This window comes from Lissotriton helveticus, chromosome 1_1 (genome assembly GCF_964261635.1).
Source record: "Lissotriton helveticus chromosome 1_1, aLisHel1.1, whole genome shotgun sequence".
NCBI lineage: Eukaryota > Metazoa > Chordata > Amphibia > Caudata > Salamandridae > Lissotriton > Lissotriton helveticus.
In genome coordinates, this window is record NC_136057.1 from 1,621,033,813 (window position 1) to 1,621,054,045 (window position 20,233).

The 20,233-nt window shown below is 45.9% G+C and overlaps 1 protein-coding gene across 2 annotated transcripts in view; it reads right to left on the bottom strand.

The window, feature by feature from the left end:
- GPR84 (G protein-coupled receptor 84) overlaps positions 1 to 20,233 on the bottom strand; it is a 77,312-nt gene that overhangs the window by 10,987 nt on the left and 46,092 nt on the right. The window contains exon 1 of one of the 2 annotated variants that reach the window (XM_078688374.1): positions 8,253 to 8,366. The exons of the other annotated variant lie outside the window; for it this stretch is intronic. The gene's annotated coding sequence lies outside the window, so the exon portion shown is untranslated. Of the gene's footprint in view, positions 1 to 8,252; positions 8,367 to 20,233 lie in introns of those variants that run through there. 2 annotated transcript variants of the gene reach the window in all.

The window sequence follows — 20,233 nt, forward strand, 5'->3', positions numbered from 1 at the left end:
GTGTTGACTGAGGGTACTGCGTGAGTGCTTCACATGTCCTCCAAGTTTGGCCTGCCCGCTTGATGCCATGCTACCCCCTTTGAGACTTGGGCAACCCCCATTTCCAACATTTGGTGGCAGAGCGGTGGGATAGGACTTGTGTTTGCGCAGTACCACAGCGGCCACAGGTTACACCACAGGTAGAGCCTTGTGGTGGGGATTATTGCTGTTTGGCTGAATATTTTTTTTTATTGCTTCCTCCTGAAGAGTATTCTGAATTGTCCCCTTGTTCCACTGGGAGGGTGTGTCCCGGGTGTACCTCGCCACGATGGGGTTGATTTACCAGGAAGTGGAACTAATGGAGTACACCGAACAGGAGGTGATAGACTTCCTCCTGGAGAGAGGGATACCCCCAGTAGGGAACATTAGGAGGAATTTGTTTCTCTATGAGGCCCTCAAGAGGGGAGAGCCCTTAGAGGTTAATGGGGACTTGTCTGACTACCCCCCCGAAGTTTTGAAGGGTCAGTGGGTTAGAGACCAGAGTGAGGGCTCCCCATCCAGAACCCTGGAAGGTAAATGCTCCGATGAGGAGGAGGAAGAGTCTAGCAGGGCAGAGACGCCAGTAGCTGTGGAGGACACCGAAGATAGGGAGTCTCGCACTGGGTCCAGTCCCGGGGGCACTGCCCCATCCCTTTCCCTGTCCCCAGAAGAGTGGGTAGATAGGAGAGAAGAGAGGGAGTATCAGCTGTCGCTGGCAAAGCTCAGGCATGCCGAGGGCTTAGCGCAGCTGAGGGTAGAAGAGCAGCGACTAGAGACTGAAAAAGTCCTAGCGCTGGAGAGGATGGCGGAGGCGGAGAGGGCCTTCGCCAGGGAGAGATCAGCTCAGGTGGGTAGGTTGTCCCCTGAGAGTGGTTTTAGGAGTCTGGATTCACCGAAGAGGGTGGGATCCAGTGGTGGCAGCGAGTGTAGGTCCAGTGCAAGGAGTCCCACTCCCGAAGCCCAAGAGACTGTGCCTGATTCCCCGGAAGAGGAGGACGGGTTAGTGTTTAGGGGCAGGGGAAAGCTGTCCCATCAGTCCTGGGGAGAGTTTGAGGAGGAGTGTTGGACTGTACTGGAGGATTGGGTGGTGAGGAGAGCAGTGGAGGATTGGGAAGGGCTGTGCCTTGCCGTTATCCGGGAGCACATGCTGAGGAGTTGTTTCCCAAGACTGCGTCACCATCTGTTGCAGTGCGGGTTCTCAGACCCCAGGGAACTTGCACGGGAGGCAGACCTCTGGGTAAGTGCCAGAGCGTCTGGGAAGACATTGGGGAGTGATCCAGAAAGGAGAGGTGCAGGGATCTTCCGACCCAGCGTGGCGGGAGAGGTGAGAAGCCCAGCTAGGTCCCAGGATAGTGGGCGGGTTGTAGGGCCTCACATCCCATCTAAAGGAGGGAGTGAGACGGGGAGGTGTCCCGAGATGCCCCGACTGCAGTCACAGGGACTGGAGAGTTCTTTTAGGGAACCCCAGGTTGGGAGTCTAGGCTGCCCCGGTGTGCCTTCTCGTGGAAAGGATCCCCTCATGTCAGGAGGACCCGGAACATCATTAATTGGAGCTCCAGTGGTTCGGGGGTTTGACCAGTCACAGGGTTTAGATCCTGGACTGGGGTTCCAGGTTAAGGGGTTGCCTGACCTGGAGGGTGGGGTACCTGTAATTCAGGTCCCTACCAATTTGACTCCTAGGGGTACTACTCCCAGTGGGAGGGTGCGGAACTCTGGGAGGGGGTGCAGAGGGAGGAAGGTCTCTTCTCTGTCACCAGCTCAGCCACAGGGCGCAGATCCTGGGTTGGGTGGCCAGGGACAGGGTTTGCCTTCTCTGGTGGGAGGGACCTCTGTAACCAGAGTCCCCCCGGAAGTGACTCCCAGGGGTACTACTCCCGTTAGGAGGGTGCGGGACTCTGGGAGGGGGTGCAGGGAGAGGGAGGACTCGCCCCTGTCACCGGTTCAGCCTGTGGGTTTCGGCTCCAGGTTGGGGAGAGAGTTGTGTGAGGGTGTCCCCCAGCGTAGGAGATGGAGGAACCCTAGGAGGAGAAGTAGGGGGAGGAGAGCCTCGCCCCTAAGGGCTGGTCAGTCTGAGGGTGTAGACCCCAGATGGGTGGACCAGTGGCAGTTTGGAGAGAAGAGAGTGGTCCAAGGGAATTACAAGCCTGAGGCTAGAGCCTCCCACTCTAGGAAGGAGAAACATCCCACTAGGGAACACCAGTGGGGTGGTTTTGTTGGTGAAGGGAGGGTTGCGAAAGAGAACCATTGGGTTCCAGAGTGGAGGAGAGACTGCAGGTGCTCCTGTAGTTGCAGGCCTGCGTCCACCTTTTTCCGCCCCAAGCAGGGAAGCCCATCAAGGCATTAATATGTCTACCCTGGCTTTTGGCTGGGGGGGAGTCGTGTTGGACTTGGCCTTTTCCCCCCAAAATTTTTCGCTTTTGACCCCCTTATCTGGATTGTCTCCCTCATGGGATTAAACCTGTATAGGCCATGAGTGGTGTGAGACACCTTGTGAAAATGTAATTACCTGACATAATGTGAGCACTTGTAAAATCCCCCATTTTAAAACTGCACTCCCATTTTGGAAATGTACCTGACTGAAATGTATTGTTTTTAAAATGGATGCCATGGCCATGGGTTTTGCCACTGGACTGACATAGGTCAGCAGTCTAGATAATATTACCCAGCTACCCCTAGTTTTGGAGGGAAAGCCTGGCACCCAGGGTGCTCACCCCCTCCCCTAGAACCAGTTTAGGCTAGATGTGCCAACATTCTAGAAGGTCCTGGCACTGCCTGGGAGGAGGGTATAAATAGGGTGAAGTGTCACCAGAGAGTCAGTCAGCGCTGGGACAAGGAAGGGAGGGGGACCTGCTGTGAGGTGCTACCGCCACATGGACCTGTGAGCTGGGCCCTGCACCCCTATAAACCCCCCCGCTGCTGTCCCCATGGGCCCCTGACAAGGGAGGACTCTTCATAGGTCCCTGACGCTGTGGGACCTTGGACTACGCCAGCGCTGAGGGAAAAAGGTACCCAGAAGAGGAGGAATGCTGTGGGCTTGAACCCCCCAGGAGGTGAGGAGTGGGCCCCTGGGGCTGGCTGTGGAACTGTTCGCCCCCCCTCCGTGAGGAGCCTACTTGGAAGCCCTGGTTTGCCTACCTAAGCGCTGTAAACTCCAAGACTGTTGCTGCCCTGACCTGAACTGTCCTGCCTGGGAAGCGCTATAATTTGGAAGCGCTAGAGAAGGACTGTGAGGAGCTGCGTGTCCCTAGAAGCCCTGAACTGCCTCTATTCTGTTGGGCTAAGAGGGAGGAGCAGTGCGCTGTAAATAGCGACATCTGCTGAGGAGAATCGCGCTGTGGCCTGAGGGCGCTGTGAGGAGGATCGAGTGTGAGGAGCCTACCCTCGTTTTGGCGCTGTCCGCCATATAAATAATTAAATAAAGGGAGCCTACCCCTTATCACCGTCGCGGCCCGGGGAGTGTTGGCGCTGCCTCGCGCTGCCTGGTAGCTGCCAGGGAGCCCCCCCCGCGGTGGTGTGCATCGTCGCGGCGGCCCCCGGTGCCAGGAGAGGGCCGCCGATGTGAAGTGGGCCGCGCTAGGCCCTGAGGCTGCGGACTCGCGTCACGTGACGGGGGCGCCCGGCCGCGTCATCGGCCCGCCCCCGCCAACGCTGCGCACGGATTGGCTGCGCGGCCGAGCCCCCGAGAAGGCCGCGCAGGGATTGGTGGAAGGCCGGGAAGGCCAGCAGAAGCGGAATCGGAGCCCCGGGTCCCCGTGAGGTAGGAGGGGGACCCGGGTGAAGCTTTGTTGCGGGGCCCCCGTGCCAAGGTGGGAGCCCCGAGAGAAGCGGAGGCCACCCCGCCGGTCTGAGCCCCACGCGAGGGGCCGGTGAAGAAGGCGGGGCCGGGGCACTCTATCGGTGCCAGCCCCGCCTCCCGACCAGAGAAGGAAGCCGTGCGAGGTGGGAGGAAAGCCAGGCAGGCTTCCCCCCACGTGTGCTGAGACACTGCGTGTGTCCCCTGACGCCTCCCTGAGGGTGGATCAAAACCCCGGGCCCCTGTAAGGAAAGGAGGCCCGGGTGAGGCGAATATAGCGGCCCCCCAGGCCCTCGAGAGGAGGAGGGGCACGAGGGTTGCCACAGAGAGGAGGGGCCTCGAGGCACATTGTCGGTGCCTGCCCCCTCCTCTAGAAAGGAATCCTGCAACTCGAGGCACATTGTCGGTGCCTGGTTTTCCCCCCCCTGCAGAGGAGGCCCCGCAGGACCTACTGAATCCCGCAGGAGCCAACGAGGAGAGCCCGGTGAGTGGGGTTTTGATTATCCCGTGTGGAAGTCGGGGCACAGGGTCGGTGCTCACCCCAGGACTAGGGCTCGCCCCTGGAAACTGCTCTGAGCCTCGCTGGCCCTTTTGGTCCCCTTTGAGACTTCTAGACTGGGCCGGGACATTACTGAGGCCCCCCAGGATTGGTACAGGGACAAGGTAACCCCTAGCTAGGTGTTGGGCCCTGCAGAGTGAAGGGCTGGGTAACTTAGCCTGATTGTTAGTGGCTTGTTTATCCCTGGGTCCTGCAATGGTTAATTGCCATGTTCAATCCTAATTAGGATACTGGTGGCCCTAAGGTAACGCAGCAGTTCCATGTGATCTACTAAAGTGTGGTGCGCTTCCGTGCCTAGTTTGAATTGTAGGCTGTTTATCTTGCTAATATTATGCCTACACTAAAGTGATGCCCAGGTGCAGTGGGATTCAAGCCTGGTTTAGATGTTGTGATACCAATGCACTGCTTAATGTTTGTGTTGCAGGTTGCAAGGGGGGCTGAGGATTCATGTTCCTGACTGGTATTATATGATGTTTTTCCCTTACAGGGGTGGGTTGGCGTGATTGTGCATGATATATATACCTATGCTAATGTGGTATTCTGCATTTACAACCCCCTAAGGATGAGAGCCTGAGTTGGCCCCGCCAGATTGGCCCCAGGACTACTGTTATTTAATCACAATTGTTCTTTATTTCAGCATGGACTACTTCCTATGTAAATAATTCCCCCCCTTTATTCACTTGGCTCTGGCGCCATTTGGCGTCCTGTGTGACACTACTGTTTTGCAATCTTTTGCCTTGCAGGTTGGAAACCCTACTAAATGACGTATCTTTTTCCAACTCAAACTGGTGTCCTGCCTCTTTTGTGGTGTGCCTGGTGTGTTGACTGAGGGTACTGCGTGAGTGCTTCACATGTCCTCCAAGTTTGGCCTGCCCGCTTGATGCCATGCTACCCCCTTTGAGACTTGGGCAACCCCCATTTCCAACAAAGTGGTTTTGACTTGACTTCACTTATTAATTCATCAATCCATCCATTATTTCACTCATCCATCCACCCATTATCTCACCCATCATCCACCCTTTCACTCATCTATCCATCATTTCACTCATCTATCCAGCCAGCCATCCACACATCCCTTCACTTATTTTTTCACTCAACTTTTCACAATAATTATGAGACCCATAAAGAACTCCATTCTCGCTGTAGTTCCTAAAGCAAGGGCTGGGGTGGGGCAGGGTTCACTATGCCCCTGCACATAGGCAATCTGAAAAAGTGGAAGGCATGAGTCATGCAGGATGCACAGTGCCAGGCCATGAGGTGACTGTGACATGGTGTTGTTTCCAGAGCTTTAAGTGTGATGTAAAAACTAGGGGGTCTCTCCAAAAGAGTGTTTAATGTAATAAAATGCATGGCTTAAAACACATAAGCTAAAAATCTGTGCTTAACATAATGTGCCTCCCGACTGATATTTTTGTTGCTTCTGTCATTGCATCCAGATATATAATACAACAAGTAACGTTACACCTACAACAAGCCAGAACGATTGGCTTTGTCAATGGTTGTTAGTTGCATAAAATAAAAAAGCAGCAACCATGGCTGCTATACTATAACTATAATCCCTGTCCTTTGAACTTCTTTCATCACCTTCCTTTGGTTAACTGGATTCTCACCTAGCAGCAGCATGGGCGTTTTTGCACCTCCATGTGACAGAATGCCCTGCCCTGGACCACGGCTGGGGGAGGCCACCACATGCTGTGCCAGCCCAGACTGACCCATTGTCATTTTGTATGTGGCAATCAGCCCCACACAGAATGACAATGGGTGGGGTTGCTCTCGTGCTCAGAGGAGTGCGAGGCGGCCCCAACAGGGAGCAGAGGCCTATTGCAGGGGAACTGCTCTTTTCCCTGCAATGCCTAAAATTACGGACAGAAGGCATCCGTAAAAAGGATCCTCAGGGGGGACAAAGGGGACAACGGACGTGAGGTCCAATTTACGGACTGTGTGTGAAATTTATGGACGGTTGGTCACCCTAACTCCAGCAATGGCGCTTTCCCTCATGCCGGCCAAAGGTATAGCAATCCACACGTGGACTCAAGGTGTGACGATTATAGCTGAATTTGGTTTGACGTTCTTCTATACATACTGAAACACAACGGAAAACCTGGTACAATGCATTTGAAAGACACACAGGTTCTTTGATTAATATTGCTCATTGTTATCAGGGCTGTTCATAAACTTGAGATTACCGCAATTTGAAGGATTCACGTTTAGCTGCATGGTATGCACCTCTACATCACTTGGATAGATAGCCTGCAAATCTGCCATAGACCATTAATATTGCACACCCACCCTTCAGGCATACAGACAGGGCTGCCTCAGACAAAAATACAAATGTCAAGATAACTCGGTGATTAATGATCTTCCTGGAGAGAGAAGGAGTTTTGTCAAGAGGAAGTTTTACCTCGTTTTATGGTAGTACAGAGGGTTAATCTGCCTGCTGCAAAGAATGTGTACCAGGCAGATAACAAAGCGCATATAGTTTAAGTAGGTCAGTGGTTTTGTCAGAGAGATCCTTTTGTTACTTGCAGTGTAGATGTTAAAATCCTAACATGGAACAGTAAGCTAATAATGGCCATCAAAGAGCTGCATGCAGACTGCAAGGTATAGATTAGAGCATCGTGATGTTTTCCTCCTTCTTTCTTTGTTCTAATGTTTCAAAAAGGGTTTATTTGGGTAAAAAAAAAACCTTGGGGCATATTATCAACAACTAGCGATATTTATTGCTAAATAGGCGTAGCGACATTTTTATCGCCGAATTTTATCGCAGAGATAACGTGCTATTAGCAACGTTTATCTTTGAAGCAATAACATTTCCGGCGATAGCAGCGAAATGCGTGATTATCGCTGTAAATCCAGTGATATTCAGGCATTATCGCTAACAGGGACTTAGCCTGAATATCCACCTCCCGTTGGATATACAGGCTAAGACCTGGTCTGAGCAGGCATTAGGTTTTGGAGATATTCGCGCTTAGCGCAAATATTTCCATCGCTACGCCTGCGTTGATAATAGGCGATAGCGATGTTAGCGACTACTTTCAGTCGCTAACATGTTGGGTAGGCCCACTTTGCATGTCATTAGCGATAAATAAGGCTGACATGCAAAGCGGGCCCCAAACCGCTCGATATCGTCGACAAGCTGTCGCTAACTACTGTTAGCGACAGCTTGCTAATAGGGCGATAGAATTATCGCCGCTTAGCGGCCGCAATCGTACGCTAAAGCGGCGATAATCTCTTTTCGCCCGCCTTGATAATATGCCCCCTTATTATTAAATGTAACCCCAACCATTGTGTTAAGTTTTACATTCCGAGATAGTGCTTCTCCAGAACAAGCACTCAAACTATACTGCCTACCAGTATGGATGACGTACAACTCCTACACCTTCAAAACTCTGTCTGATGTAACATTCGCTATCCACTGATTTACACACCTATGATAGATTGTCCCTGTGTACTGTTTGTGATGTAAAGTGCTTTGACACCCTACACTGGTATAGGTGGTGCTATTGCATCTGAGAGAGAGTACTTATGGAGACTTGAGGAGGCACTGTTAAAGGGTAGTAGTGAGGGAGTCTGTGGGGAGCTCCCAAGGGGGGCGTCAACAAACATTGTCACACAGGGCGCCACCAGTGCTAAAGCCGGCCCTGCATAAAGTGAATATTATAAATTAGGTTGCATAGTAGGCGAACATAGGAGAATGCTTCTCGTGTTCTCCGCTTTGATTGGCACCTGTGCCCTGCATGTCTTTCTTTCTCTCTCTCATATACAGAAACACGGAGCAAATACCAGGCACTCAGTCCATCAAGCTATCTCAGAGATCCATTTCGACCAGAAACTAACCATAAGAACCATCTTTTTTTCTTTAAAAACAAAGTGCCAACTTACCCTGCTGTGGACAACGGGATCTTCGAAGTGCCCTAGGGGTATGTTCTGGCCTGTCTGGAATCTGCTGCTCCAACCAGAGTGCTGCGAGATTATATAACCCCATCTTGCTTCCTCATCCGAAACAGCCTTACAAAAACCCAAGTTACAAAATTCCACTGAGCCAACTTCCTGGGACCGATCAACAGTACTCACTTCTGCCTTTTACCAAGTAGGCCCCTGCCCCTGCTTAGTAACCAGTTTCCAAACAAAATTTCATCACGAGGCCACACTGGGCTGTGCGGTCGGAGAGGCCTAACCAGGGCACGGTTTTGTTTTTAGTGACCTCATTGCAATCAGCAGAAAATAAATCTAGGACACAGAGACTCTGTTTTCTTCTGCTGGTTGGGGGCAGAAGAACTGGTGAAGTGCACAACAGCCTCCGGGAGAGGAACTGCGCCTCAGAACAACGTATACGGGGCTTAGTTCTAGGTGAACTCTTGAGCACCACCTGCAGGACTGGCTGCTCCTTGAAATGTCGCATAGGGCCGAAGAGCCGGGTTGATGGGGGCAAATGATGGGACTATGGCCTAGGCTGCGAAATCTGGAGAAAATGTGTTTCTTGACAAAGTATTATATCTCCCTGCGCTCCAATCTGCAAATATGTTAAAACATCTGTCTCTCTCTCTCTCTCTCTCCCTCTCTCTCTCAATATATATATATATATATATATATATATATATATATATATATACATACATATTACCTACTAGAGTGCTCTAACAGGAGCTGCTTTCCACCTAAACTGAGACCTACCCAGAGTTCTCTCCTTCTTTTTTGCATAATTTGTGTGTCACTCTATGCCTGAAAGGGTTTTGTTTTGACTTAATACTGGGTGCTCCCTTGTGTCTGGACAAAGCTATACCTCTCTGAAGAGCTCTAATTAGAGCGAAACACTGTGTCAGGGGTTGCTTTTACTCATTTCAGGTTAGCTTGAGTTGGTATTTTACCAATTCAAAGCTGTAATATTGTGCCTGGAGAGATAAATGGCTTTTGTTATTTTACAGCTCGGCAAGGACTGCACTGTACTAGTCCTATGCTTAAAGACTTTGCTGTTTAAATGGCAAAAGACTTTGTCATTTTCTATCTCGGCGTGGGTAGCACTGTGCTAATCCTATGCTTAAAAACTTTGATAGAAAAATAGACATTTGAGGTGAGCAGATCTAGAGTGTCGCTGGTGTTGAGAGTGCTCTAACAGGAGTTGCTTTCCACCTAAACTGAGACCTACCCAGAGTTCTCTCCTTCTTTTTTGCATAATTTATGCGTCACTCTATGCCTGAAAGGGTTTTGTTTTGACTTAATACTGGGTGCTCCCTTGTGTCTGGACAAAGCTATACCTCTCTGAAGAGCTCTAATTAGAGAGAAACACTGTGTCAGGGGTTGCTTTTACTCATTTCAGGTTGGCTTGAGTTGGTATTTTACCAATTCAAAGCTGTAATATTGTGCCTGGAGTGATAAATGGCTTTTGTTATTTTACAGCTCGGCAAGGACTGCACTGTACTAGTCCTATGCTTAAAGACTTTGCTGTTTAAATGGCAAAAGACTTTGTCATTTTCTATCTCGGTGTGGGTAGCACTGTGCTAATCCTATGCTTAAAAACTTTGATAGAAAAACAGACATTTGAGGTGAGCAGATCTAGAGTGTCGCTGGTGTTGAGAGTGCTCTAACAGGAGCTGCTTTCCACCTAAACTGAGAACTACCCAGAGTTCTCTCCTTCTTTTTTGTATATATATATATATATATATTTATATATTGTGGTTCACAGAGCACAGTAAAAACTGTGCCGATGCACTCTATTCAGGTTGCACGTCAATCACGTCAATCACTCGAACAATTGGGTGTATTTGCAAAGATGATCTTTATTCCATATCGGTTCCGCTCACAGATACATGAAACAGCCCAACGCGTTTCAGCGAACCAGTCGCCTTGATCACGGGTATTTGAGGAATGTTCCAAACACATTTAAATAAAGTTTCAAAAAAACACTAATGCACATGTGATTACTTAGTGAAGACATTAACAAAGGACAAAAGTCAAAGTATAGTGGCCATCTTATAGTGGTGTTTGGGCATAGAAACGTATTGGAACACATGTAAAGAAAATGTTAACCAAAATGTATTTGTTATTCAAGAAAATAAATATTTCAATTACTATGATGTTTATGCCTTGTTAACTGCAGAGCCAAAAATTTATGAAAGGCAATATCCGTATCAATTCAAAATTTAACCTTATATACACATCAGTTTATCTTGTTGCTCATAATGTTCATGATAAGTTTCAAATACTATGCAAAATTAGCTAATTTCTTGACATGCCCTGCATTTACAAACAATTTATATAGCGCAAGTGCCTCATATATATGTGTAAATTCCTTGAATTCCTGGTGGACTAGATAACAAAGCAAATCAAAAGCTCCAAATTGTAAATGTAGAGAAAAGAGAAACACGTGAGCAAACCAGAAAAAATGAATCTGATAATATCCTGCTACCCCAGTGGGAAAGTATCATGGCCAATGTCCAAATTATCAAAGCTTTAAGAATATCTCTCAGCAACCAAACTCCTCCACAACTCTCTGCAGAAAAAGGGAAAAAGACAAAGCAAATATGCCTGTCAATGCCACTGTCTATGCATCACACCATTAATGATGACTTAAATTGACTTTCTAACAGTGCCCCCTTTCTTTCCCCAAAAGAATTAGGCATGTGAAAAACAATCAATTAATAAATGGTTAAAAACAAGTTCTCGCAGGCGACTCAGGTAAGTATATTTACATTGTATACAAAAGACAGGATGCAGAAAAAGCTATATACAAACAGTACTCAGAAAACCTGTATAGTCAGGTAGAATCTACGTATCTCCCAAATGCCATATCATTTCTTCTTCAGAATTGAGGCCTCCAGGGATCAAGGTATCTAAATTGATAATATATCTATTTTCCAACTGTCTCAGTTTGCGGATTTTGTCCCCTCCCCTTGGCATTGGTGGAAGTTTGTCAATAACAAAAATTTTTAGGAGATCCCGGTTACTTTTGTGATACTCCTCAAAATGACGAGCCACAGGGGAGGTTTGATCTTTATTCTGGATTGCCCTCATATGTTGCAATACTCGTATTTTGGCTGGGAACATTGTGCTCCCAACATATTTTTTGGAACAAGGGCATACCAGAATATATACACAGTATTCAGAGAGACATGTTAGATGTTTCCCGATGTTCTTTTCTTTCTCCTCAACTGGGAAAAATACCTTTTTCACATTGGAGCTATATTTGCACGCTTTAAATTTCATACATGTAAAGAAACCTTGGATGTTACTGGTCTTAGATCTTATCGTGCTAATTTCATTATGACTCACTTTGGTTCTTAATGAGTCTGCCCTCCGGTATGTCATATTCGGATTGTCACCCAAAGCGTCAGACAAAGCTGATTCAGTCTTGAGTACTTTCCAGTGTTTGCTAAGGCTTTTCTGTATTTTCCATGATTTGGAATGGTAAGTAGATATATATCTGATGGTTTCCTTATCCTGCCCTTTATCTTCTGTTTCAGGGTTCACTAGAGATTCATGACTGATCTTATTAGCCTTCTGAAATGCCTCTTCGATGACTCTAGGATGATAACCTCTCTCTTCCAATCTTTCCTTCATACATTTGCTCTCTTTGGCAAAGTCTTGATCCTGACTACAGTTCCTCCGGGCCCGGAGGAACTCGCCGTATGGAATACTGCGGATCAGTGTTTTAGGATGTCCGCTATCTGCATGAAGCAGAGTATTCCCGGCTGTCTCTTTTCGGAAAAGTTTGGTCGTCAAAGTTTTATTGACTACCTTAACGGATAAATCTAGGAAAATAGCTTCAGAGCTATTGATTTGTCCTTCTAATCTCAGATGGAGAGTATTATCATTCAGATCTTGTATAAATGATTCAGCTTGTTCTCTAGGGCCATCCCACACAATGAATAGATCATCAATATATCGCAGCCATATTTTCACATGGCTGCGATATAGGTGATGGGTTCTCGCTACTTGTTGCTCCCAGCTAGCCATAAACAAATTAGCAAAGCTGGGAGCAAAACAAGTTCCCATCGCTGTCCCCTGTTTCTGACGATAGTAGATATCGTTAAAAACAAAAAAGAGTTTTTTCTAGGCAAAAGGTCATCATCTGGATAATCATTTCTGTGTGTTCTAGATAGGAAATGGATCTGGTCTTAAGGAACCTGCTGCAAGCATCGATTCCATCATTATGTCTTATTGACGTATACAAACTACATAAGTCAAGAGTGAACCTGAAAGAAAAAATAAATAAATATATATATATATATATATATATAGATATATATATATATATATATCTATATATATATATATATATATATATATATATATAGATATATAGATATATAGATATACATATTACTTACTGGTCACCAGTATGTAGTTATAGTTAGGACCTAGCTTCCATAGGAAAAGTGTTTTTTGATTTGCCGCCGTTTGACGAATCTTTGTGAAATTTTCAAAACTAATGGGGGGCTCCGGTCAGCTCCTGTCTCGAAAGTTTTGGGCGGATTCGTCAAGCGGGGGAAGAAAAAAGGGGGGTCCCAAAATACGTTTTCTTCATGAAACCTTTGTCACAGCTACAGCCCGAACTGCTGAACAGAATTACACCGAATTTGGCAGATAGATAGCTCTTGGTCCAGAGTGCACTCTTTGCTTTAAATGGTGTAAATCCGTTCAGTAGTTCCTGAGAAACTTCTAAATAAAAATATATTGATAACTGGTGACAGAGGTGGATTCGCGAACCCTCCTGATCACGAGCTTCATTCTTATTGGCTGCCAACATTTCAAACTAAGAAGTGTTGGCAGCCATCTTGTGACCGAGTCACAAGCAAAAAGGGAACAAAATGAAAAAAAAAGAAAAGGGGGCAGGGTAGAAACACCCTGACCCCCTAGGCCTGGTCAGGGGGGCCCACAGGGACATCCAGGGCCAAAAAAAGCATATATATTATTTTTTTTCGGCGGGATTTGTGCTGGGTTCGCTGAGAAAAAAACAAAAACGAATTGCGGTGTCCCACGCTTCATTTTAATGAGTCCCCGGGTGGGCTAGGTCCCGGCGTTATTCCTAGATGTTTATGTTATGGCCCTGCAGGAGCCCCACACAGCCACAGAGACCGACACCTCTCCGGGGCGATACTTATTGAAATGCGGGGGCTCACAGCACCCATGCAGCCCCGCAGGCCGCTACCTCCCTGGGCTTTATTATTTTATTTTATTTTTATTTGTAGGGGGGGGCTCCTACACCCTCCTAAAGCCCAGGGGACCGCCACTTCCCCAGGATTTTAATGAACAAATGTGGGAGGCACATGGCCCCCTGCAGCCCTGGGGACCGCCACCTTCCCGGGGCTCTGCTTAACATAAAAGAGTGTGGGGAGGCCACGCCCCCTTTCTGCACCACTCTGCAAAAATGCCTGCTTGCGCACTGCTGGTGGGGCAATGATCTCCTCTTGTGTCCTGAGGACCTCAGGACTAAAGTCGGACCACTCTCAGCAATACAGCTGTGTTTGGCTTACTAGGGATAACAAGAGGGCTAATTGGTTCCCAGGGACCCTCAGGAGGCAGGGGGACTTCCTCCCCCAACCAAGAGTGTGCCAGGAGACATGTTTGCAGAGTGGTGCAGAAAGGGGTGTGGCCTGTGTCCACCTCTCAGCAATCCCATTATCTGGGGCTTACTGGAGGTGTCAGGTAGGCTAGTTGGCCCCTAAAGACCCCCAGCATTGAAGGGGACTTTAATCCCCATCCAAAAGCGCACCAGGGAGCATGTTTGCAGAATGGTGGGCAAAGGGGGCTTGGCCAGCTATGAGAACTTAGCAATCCTGCTGTGTGGGGCTTACTGAAGGTAATTGGAGGGGTAGTTGGCTCCCAGGGTTGTTCTTGGGGGCCAACTCCTCCTCCTGTTCCCTACAGTGAGTCCCACACAGTGGGATTGTTAAGAGGTCTTGGGAGGCCATGCCCCCCTTTCTCCACCACTTTGCAAACTTGCCTGCTGGCACACTACAGGTTGGGGGATGAAGTCCACTTTACTCCTGAGGGACTTTGGGGGCCAAGAAGTGCTCCTGGTACCTCCTGTAAGTCCTACACAGCAGAATGTCTGAATGGTCGTAGGCCCAGTCCCTCTTCTGCACAACTCTGCAAAAGCTACTACTACATTATAGTTAGTAATTATTATTTAAAAAACCTTAGAAATTCACTGAAAAAAACATAGGTTCCAGAGACTTTATAGTTAGTAATTAGCATTTAAAAACCTTTGAAATTCACTGAAAAAATCATATATTTCAGGGACGTTATAGTTAGAAATTAGCATTTAAAACACCTTAGAAATTCACTCAAAAAAACCAAAGGTTTCAGGGTCGTTATAGTTAGTTGGACATTTCAGTCGTACAAAACCAGAGAAATTACGCTGTTATAGTTAGTTGAGGCAACTATAACTCGCGCCCCGGCAATGCACTGCTGATGACGTCACATATTACATCATTCAAGACATGGTCAGTGACATCACTGATGACATCTCAAATGACATCACTGATCACATCATCCAGAGACTGGGTGATGTTTTAAAGTTTAAAAACAACAAACTATGTATTGCGCCTCTTTACAGCAGAGGGGCACCTTGGTAAGCTTCCATCACACACAGTACAGGAATAGTCCCTGCAGTGGGCAGCAGCGCACTTTCCACACCCACAGCAATTGTCCTTGAGAGCCACAGGCACTGAAAACGTCTTCTTCACAAACACCCACACACCGAACAAGTACAACAAAGACAGCAACAGTGTATACTTTAGTCAATTGGGAGGATATTTGTGGTCTTCGTGGATCTTCGATCCGTGTTTGACCTTGTTCCAAGGCCAAAACTATGGGACATACTGTGTAGTATAGGGGTCCCAAGAGGCCTGATGACCATAATCCAGGCTCTATATACAGACAATTTTGCCAGGGTCAGGTGGGGCCACTGTAACTTGGAGATGCTGGAAATTGCAGAGAATAGTTTCCTCAAATTGCTTCTAAAAATTATGCCAGCACTCCCACACTCCGATCCAGTATTGGTTAAGGGTGTAGGACACAGAAGATCTAGAGCCCTATAGGAAATGTTACAAGGATTATTAGAGGGTGTGTGTGCCGATAGGATCCCTTGGCGTGCTCACATTAAGACCTGGATACAGAAGCTTGGTCTAGGGTGTTTTTTTCGTTTAATTCCCAAGATTTACCATGCAACACCACTGATAAATTCAAAGTGGTTTATTGGGATTATATGCTGGGAGAAAATATTTCCAAGACTATTTCAGGTATCCTGACTGATACTTTTCTCTCATTTAAATGTGGGTTCAAGTTTGACATGTATTTAGACATGGTGACCAAACACTTTACACAAGCACTTTTTATCAAGTTTAAAATGGGCACATTTCGAACCGGTTCTTTCACCTCTCTTTGGAAGAAAGGGTCAGGCATATCAAACGTGTGTCCTATGGGATGTGAGGTTCCAGAGTCCATTAACCACATCTTATTCTTCTGCACGGCATGCAAAAAGCAACACACATGCTAGATCAGAACTTTGTGCAAATTGATGGGCTTTAATGACCGTATAACAGCACTGAGAGTATGCAGAAGGAATACGAGTGGGCCGGTTGCCTTTTCAATTGGTAAATGTTTAACAGCTAGATAATATCTGAGGTCCAAGAAAATTCTTGGCCAAGAAAGAACCTTAGGGGTATTTTAAATTCCTCACATATCTGCCAAGAGGGATGTACCTTGTTTTTAGCATTTTTTAATCTATAGTTTTTTTTATATGTTCATAGATGTATTTGATTTTAGTCTGTTTTATTCATATAATTGAACAATTACCAATTATGCAACCTATCATTGCATACAAATTTAAAAACTATTTATATCAGACATTGGCAATGACATTCCGGCCACCTGAATGTACTGGGTGTATACCTAACCTGTTATTTATGCCACTCAATCACAAATGTAAATACAGTTGATGTAACATATAATAAAGAAGATCATTTGAATGACCTAACGAAATACATCTTGCATTTTGCTGTGCATTATTAACTTACTTGTTGCGATTATGACAAATATTTTTATTGCATGCCAGTGATGTTTCTCACCAGTCCTAGTGCACTTTCTCGTAGCAAAGGATTAGTCTGTTGTAGCATCAGATAGACTTAACTCTTGCTTACTTGGTGCATCATGCAATCAGCTACTCTAACCTAGTTATGTGCGGTTCATTAGTACCACTGCTACCATTGTAATACTCTTGGAAAACTGCTCTGCATTCTTAAAAGCAACGATGCTTGCAGCAAACACACTGCTAGAAATGCAAGCATGGCAAAGTCAGGGCTTTATGGATAAGAAAACTGGGGGAGCTCTAAAAGGGGTGTGGCAAACCTCTTAAAGAGGTGTGGGCAATCCAATTAGGGGCATTGCGAACTCATGCTAACTAGTAAAGTGTGCTGCCTTAATATAATGGTACAATCGTTGATGCACGGTTTGGCTAGCCCAAGAGGGTACGGTTTGCCTTCTTCAAGACTGTATTGCTTGCAGCATGGAAAAGGAAGGACTTTCTCTCATCTCTGCAACGACTACAACCAACTAAAAACATGATAAATCAAATAGGCTAAAATAGGTCACTGATATCACTTTTGACGTGGTGAAATGACTTTGGGTCTTTAACGATTGCATACAGCGTCAAACCAAGATTAAACAGTGATCGCTAGACATTAATTTAATCACAGTCCACACACCGTCACTCTTCACGACCATCAGCTCACCATCCATGCAGTCAGGGGTAATGGACAATCACGGGTCCAGCAATGACCCCCGTGTTCCTGGCCTGCCTACTGTCTGAAAGACAGTAGCTCTGGGAATGACGACCCATTAAAAACGGCAAATGCTATTTACTTCTGACCGCAGAGAATGTGCTGCAATCAATTGACGATTTGCACATGATTCCATTGCATAATGTCCACATTTGTTTAAGAGTATAAGGCCCTCGCTTCAGATAATTTATTTCTCTGTGATGGATAATGAACAAACTCATTTGCAGATATAAAAGTTTAATTGCTCAAGGTCTCTAGCTGCAACATTTCACATTTCCTGTCTGCACAATCCCTGTAAAGCATAGAGGGGATGTGAGGACCTCTCACCACGCACCCCAATGTTATGTTTTGGCTTTATGTGATAAACATGACAAATAACATGACTCTCCCTTTCAAAGTAAGTCTTCAGTAGGTGTGGATTAATGTGTGTGGCTTGCATTGACAAATTAACATTTGGGGATATCAGAGCAAGTGAGTGGTGTGTGCTCTGTGGAACTGGCAGCATTGTCGTAGGTTAAGCGAGAGAGGAATGAAGGTGTCATGATTCAGTTAAAATGTATCGGGTGATGTAGCGGCTCGTGGAGGGAGTGCTGTGGGGCAGTGGGGCAGGGAAGGGCGGGGTGGAGCAGGGTGGGGGGTAGTAAACTATGGAATACAGCCGAACAGAGGTAAGTAAATAGATAAATAAATAAAACAAATTTCATTGCGCGTGCTGCATTGCCAAATGTGATGCAACTCGCGCAACAAAATGTGTTTTATTTATTTATTTGTTTACTTACCTCTATTTGGCCCTATTCCGCAGTTTACTACCCCCCACCCTGCTCCTCCCCCGCCCCGCCCTATCGCCCCACAGCACTCCCTCCATGCGCACTACTGGTGACACCACGGCGATGTAGCTGCTCCTGCATTGCAAAAAGAGAAGGGAAATCCAGAGAGAAAATGACCAGAGGGATGAAATTCCCTTCTCCTACATCACTCGCCGGGCATGACATCATGCCGTAACTTCTCCACTAGTGAGAAGTGAGCAAAATGAGCAGGCGCACATCAATGTGCATGCTATCGCTATAGGCCAGAAAAAAACCGGCCTGCTTGTGCCAGGACACAAAACAGAGCCAGATAGGGACCTGTTATGAGGCTCCCTTTTAAAAACTGCTGGTGCTCAGCACCAGGAGGACTCGTCCCACTTAAAGCACTGGGCAAAGCCAATAGGTCTCACCTTTGAGACCTACCGGATTTGTCAATGCTTTTCTGCATAGTTGTACAGCATTAGCAAAAGCATTTTGTGCCCTCACACACCCAGCCAGCTAGGTGCCATGCTTCATCATTGGATCTGCTCCTTGTTGGGTCAGCGCTGCAATACGCGACAGGCACCCAATGTTGGGGTCTTTGGTGGAGATCTTGGTGCAGTGGGAGTAAGGGGCCTAGAAGGTGTAGATGTAGTGTTATGAAAGTGAAGGATAAAACAGGTTGGGTGGTCCAATGAGCAAATTTATTCTGGTTGGCTCCCCACCTGGTTAAAATATAGGGAAGTAGTAGCGACTAAATGAATTAATGGTTCAGAATAGCTGTGTTCTACTTTAAAATGGTCGACATGTTTCTTGCCTTACAGTCTGGAGGATCAAGCGGCAATTATTCTGGACCTTGTGAACAACTATCTACACACCGTGGTAAAAGCGTACTGACCTACCTACCACGTTGTATCGCTGTAGGTGTAATAACCACAGATGCAGAGGATGACCTAATGGCTCTAGTAGCCTCGCCTCAACAGAATCCGGTGGACTGTGACACATAGAGGTATAGTGTCCTCTATCCAGTGCTACCTGGATGGATGATCTACCCCTCGCCGCCGGTACCACTTTTACCACGGTGTGTAGATAGTTGTGCATGAGGTCCTGATGAATTGCTGCTTGATATATATATATATAGCACCGTATAACAATATAATAATGAAAAAGTTAAATCAACTGTGAACTCCTTTTACCAGCAGCGAATTTGGTCAAAGCATTGCGTCCACCCCCGTTAAAACAAGGCACCATGCTCTGCCAGATAGACACTGTATAGAAACACAGGAAACATGTAGAACATGGTATCACCACACAGAGGAAGGAGACAAAGGAATAAGGACTGTTTACTATGAAAAACACTTCTGTTCTTTTTAATATGGAAAATAAATAGCTTTGCGGATGTTGCTTTCTGAAGGCACGATATATTCTTGCATCATATTTATTTTTCACACCTCTGGCAGATAGGATTTAGAGAACAACAAGGTGTTAAAGATTGAAGCCTTTGGGGTGCTCGCTAGAGAGTAACAGTAGGTTCACTGAAATAACATGGATGTTAAAAATATCGATGTTAAAAACATCTAGTAAAAAATATAGACAACAAAAATATCGACTCCTATACTTAAACAAGTAAGTACAAAAATAGCGACTACAAAATATCGATGTATAAAATATCGAGTTTAATATAAATATAAAATAAATGATAATAAACGGATTAATGTATTTAATATATTTTAATGAAATAAAATAAAAGTAATATACATTTTAATAAAATATGACAAATACACTTAATAAAAAAATAAACACACACTAATTTATACATAGATATTTACTTTAAAAAAATAAGAATCTATTATTTTTTTAATTTATGTTAAAAGTTTAAAATAATATAAACATTAAAAATATATTAATGATTTAAAATAAAAAAAGATAAAAAAATCTATATTAAATTAAAATATTAAACTATTTAAACTTACAATTCACAATTCAATCAATGCAACAGAAGGGAAAATTTTGGATAGCATAGGGGTAAAAATAACTATTCCCACTCCAATGACTACAACAGTAGGGTAAGTGTAGGATAGCAGAGAAATTAAATTCACTATTCCAACTCCAGTGAGTGCAACAGTATGGAATGTGCTGGATAGCGGAGGGGTACAAATTACTATTCCCACTCCAGTGAGAGCAGCAGTAGGGAAAGTGTTAGATAGGGGAGGGGCCAAAATTACTATTCCCACTCGAAAGAGTGCAACTGTAGGGAAAGTATTGGATAGCGGAAGGGTAAAAATTACTATTCCCA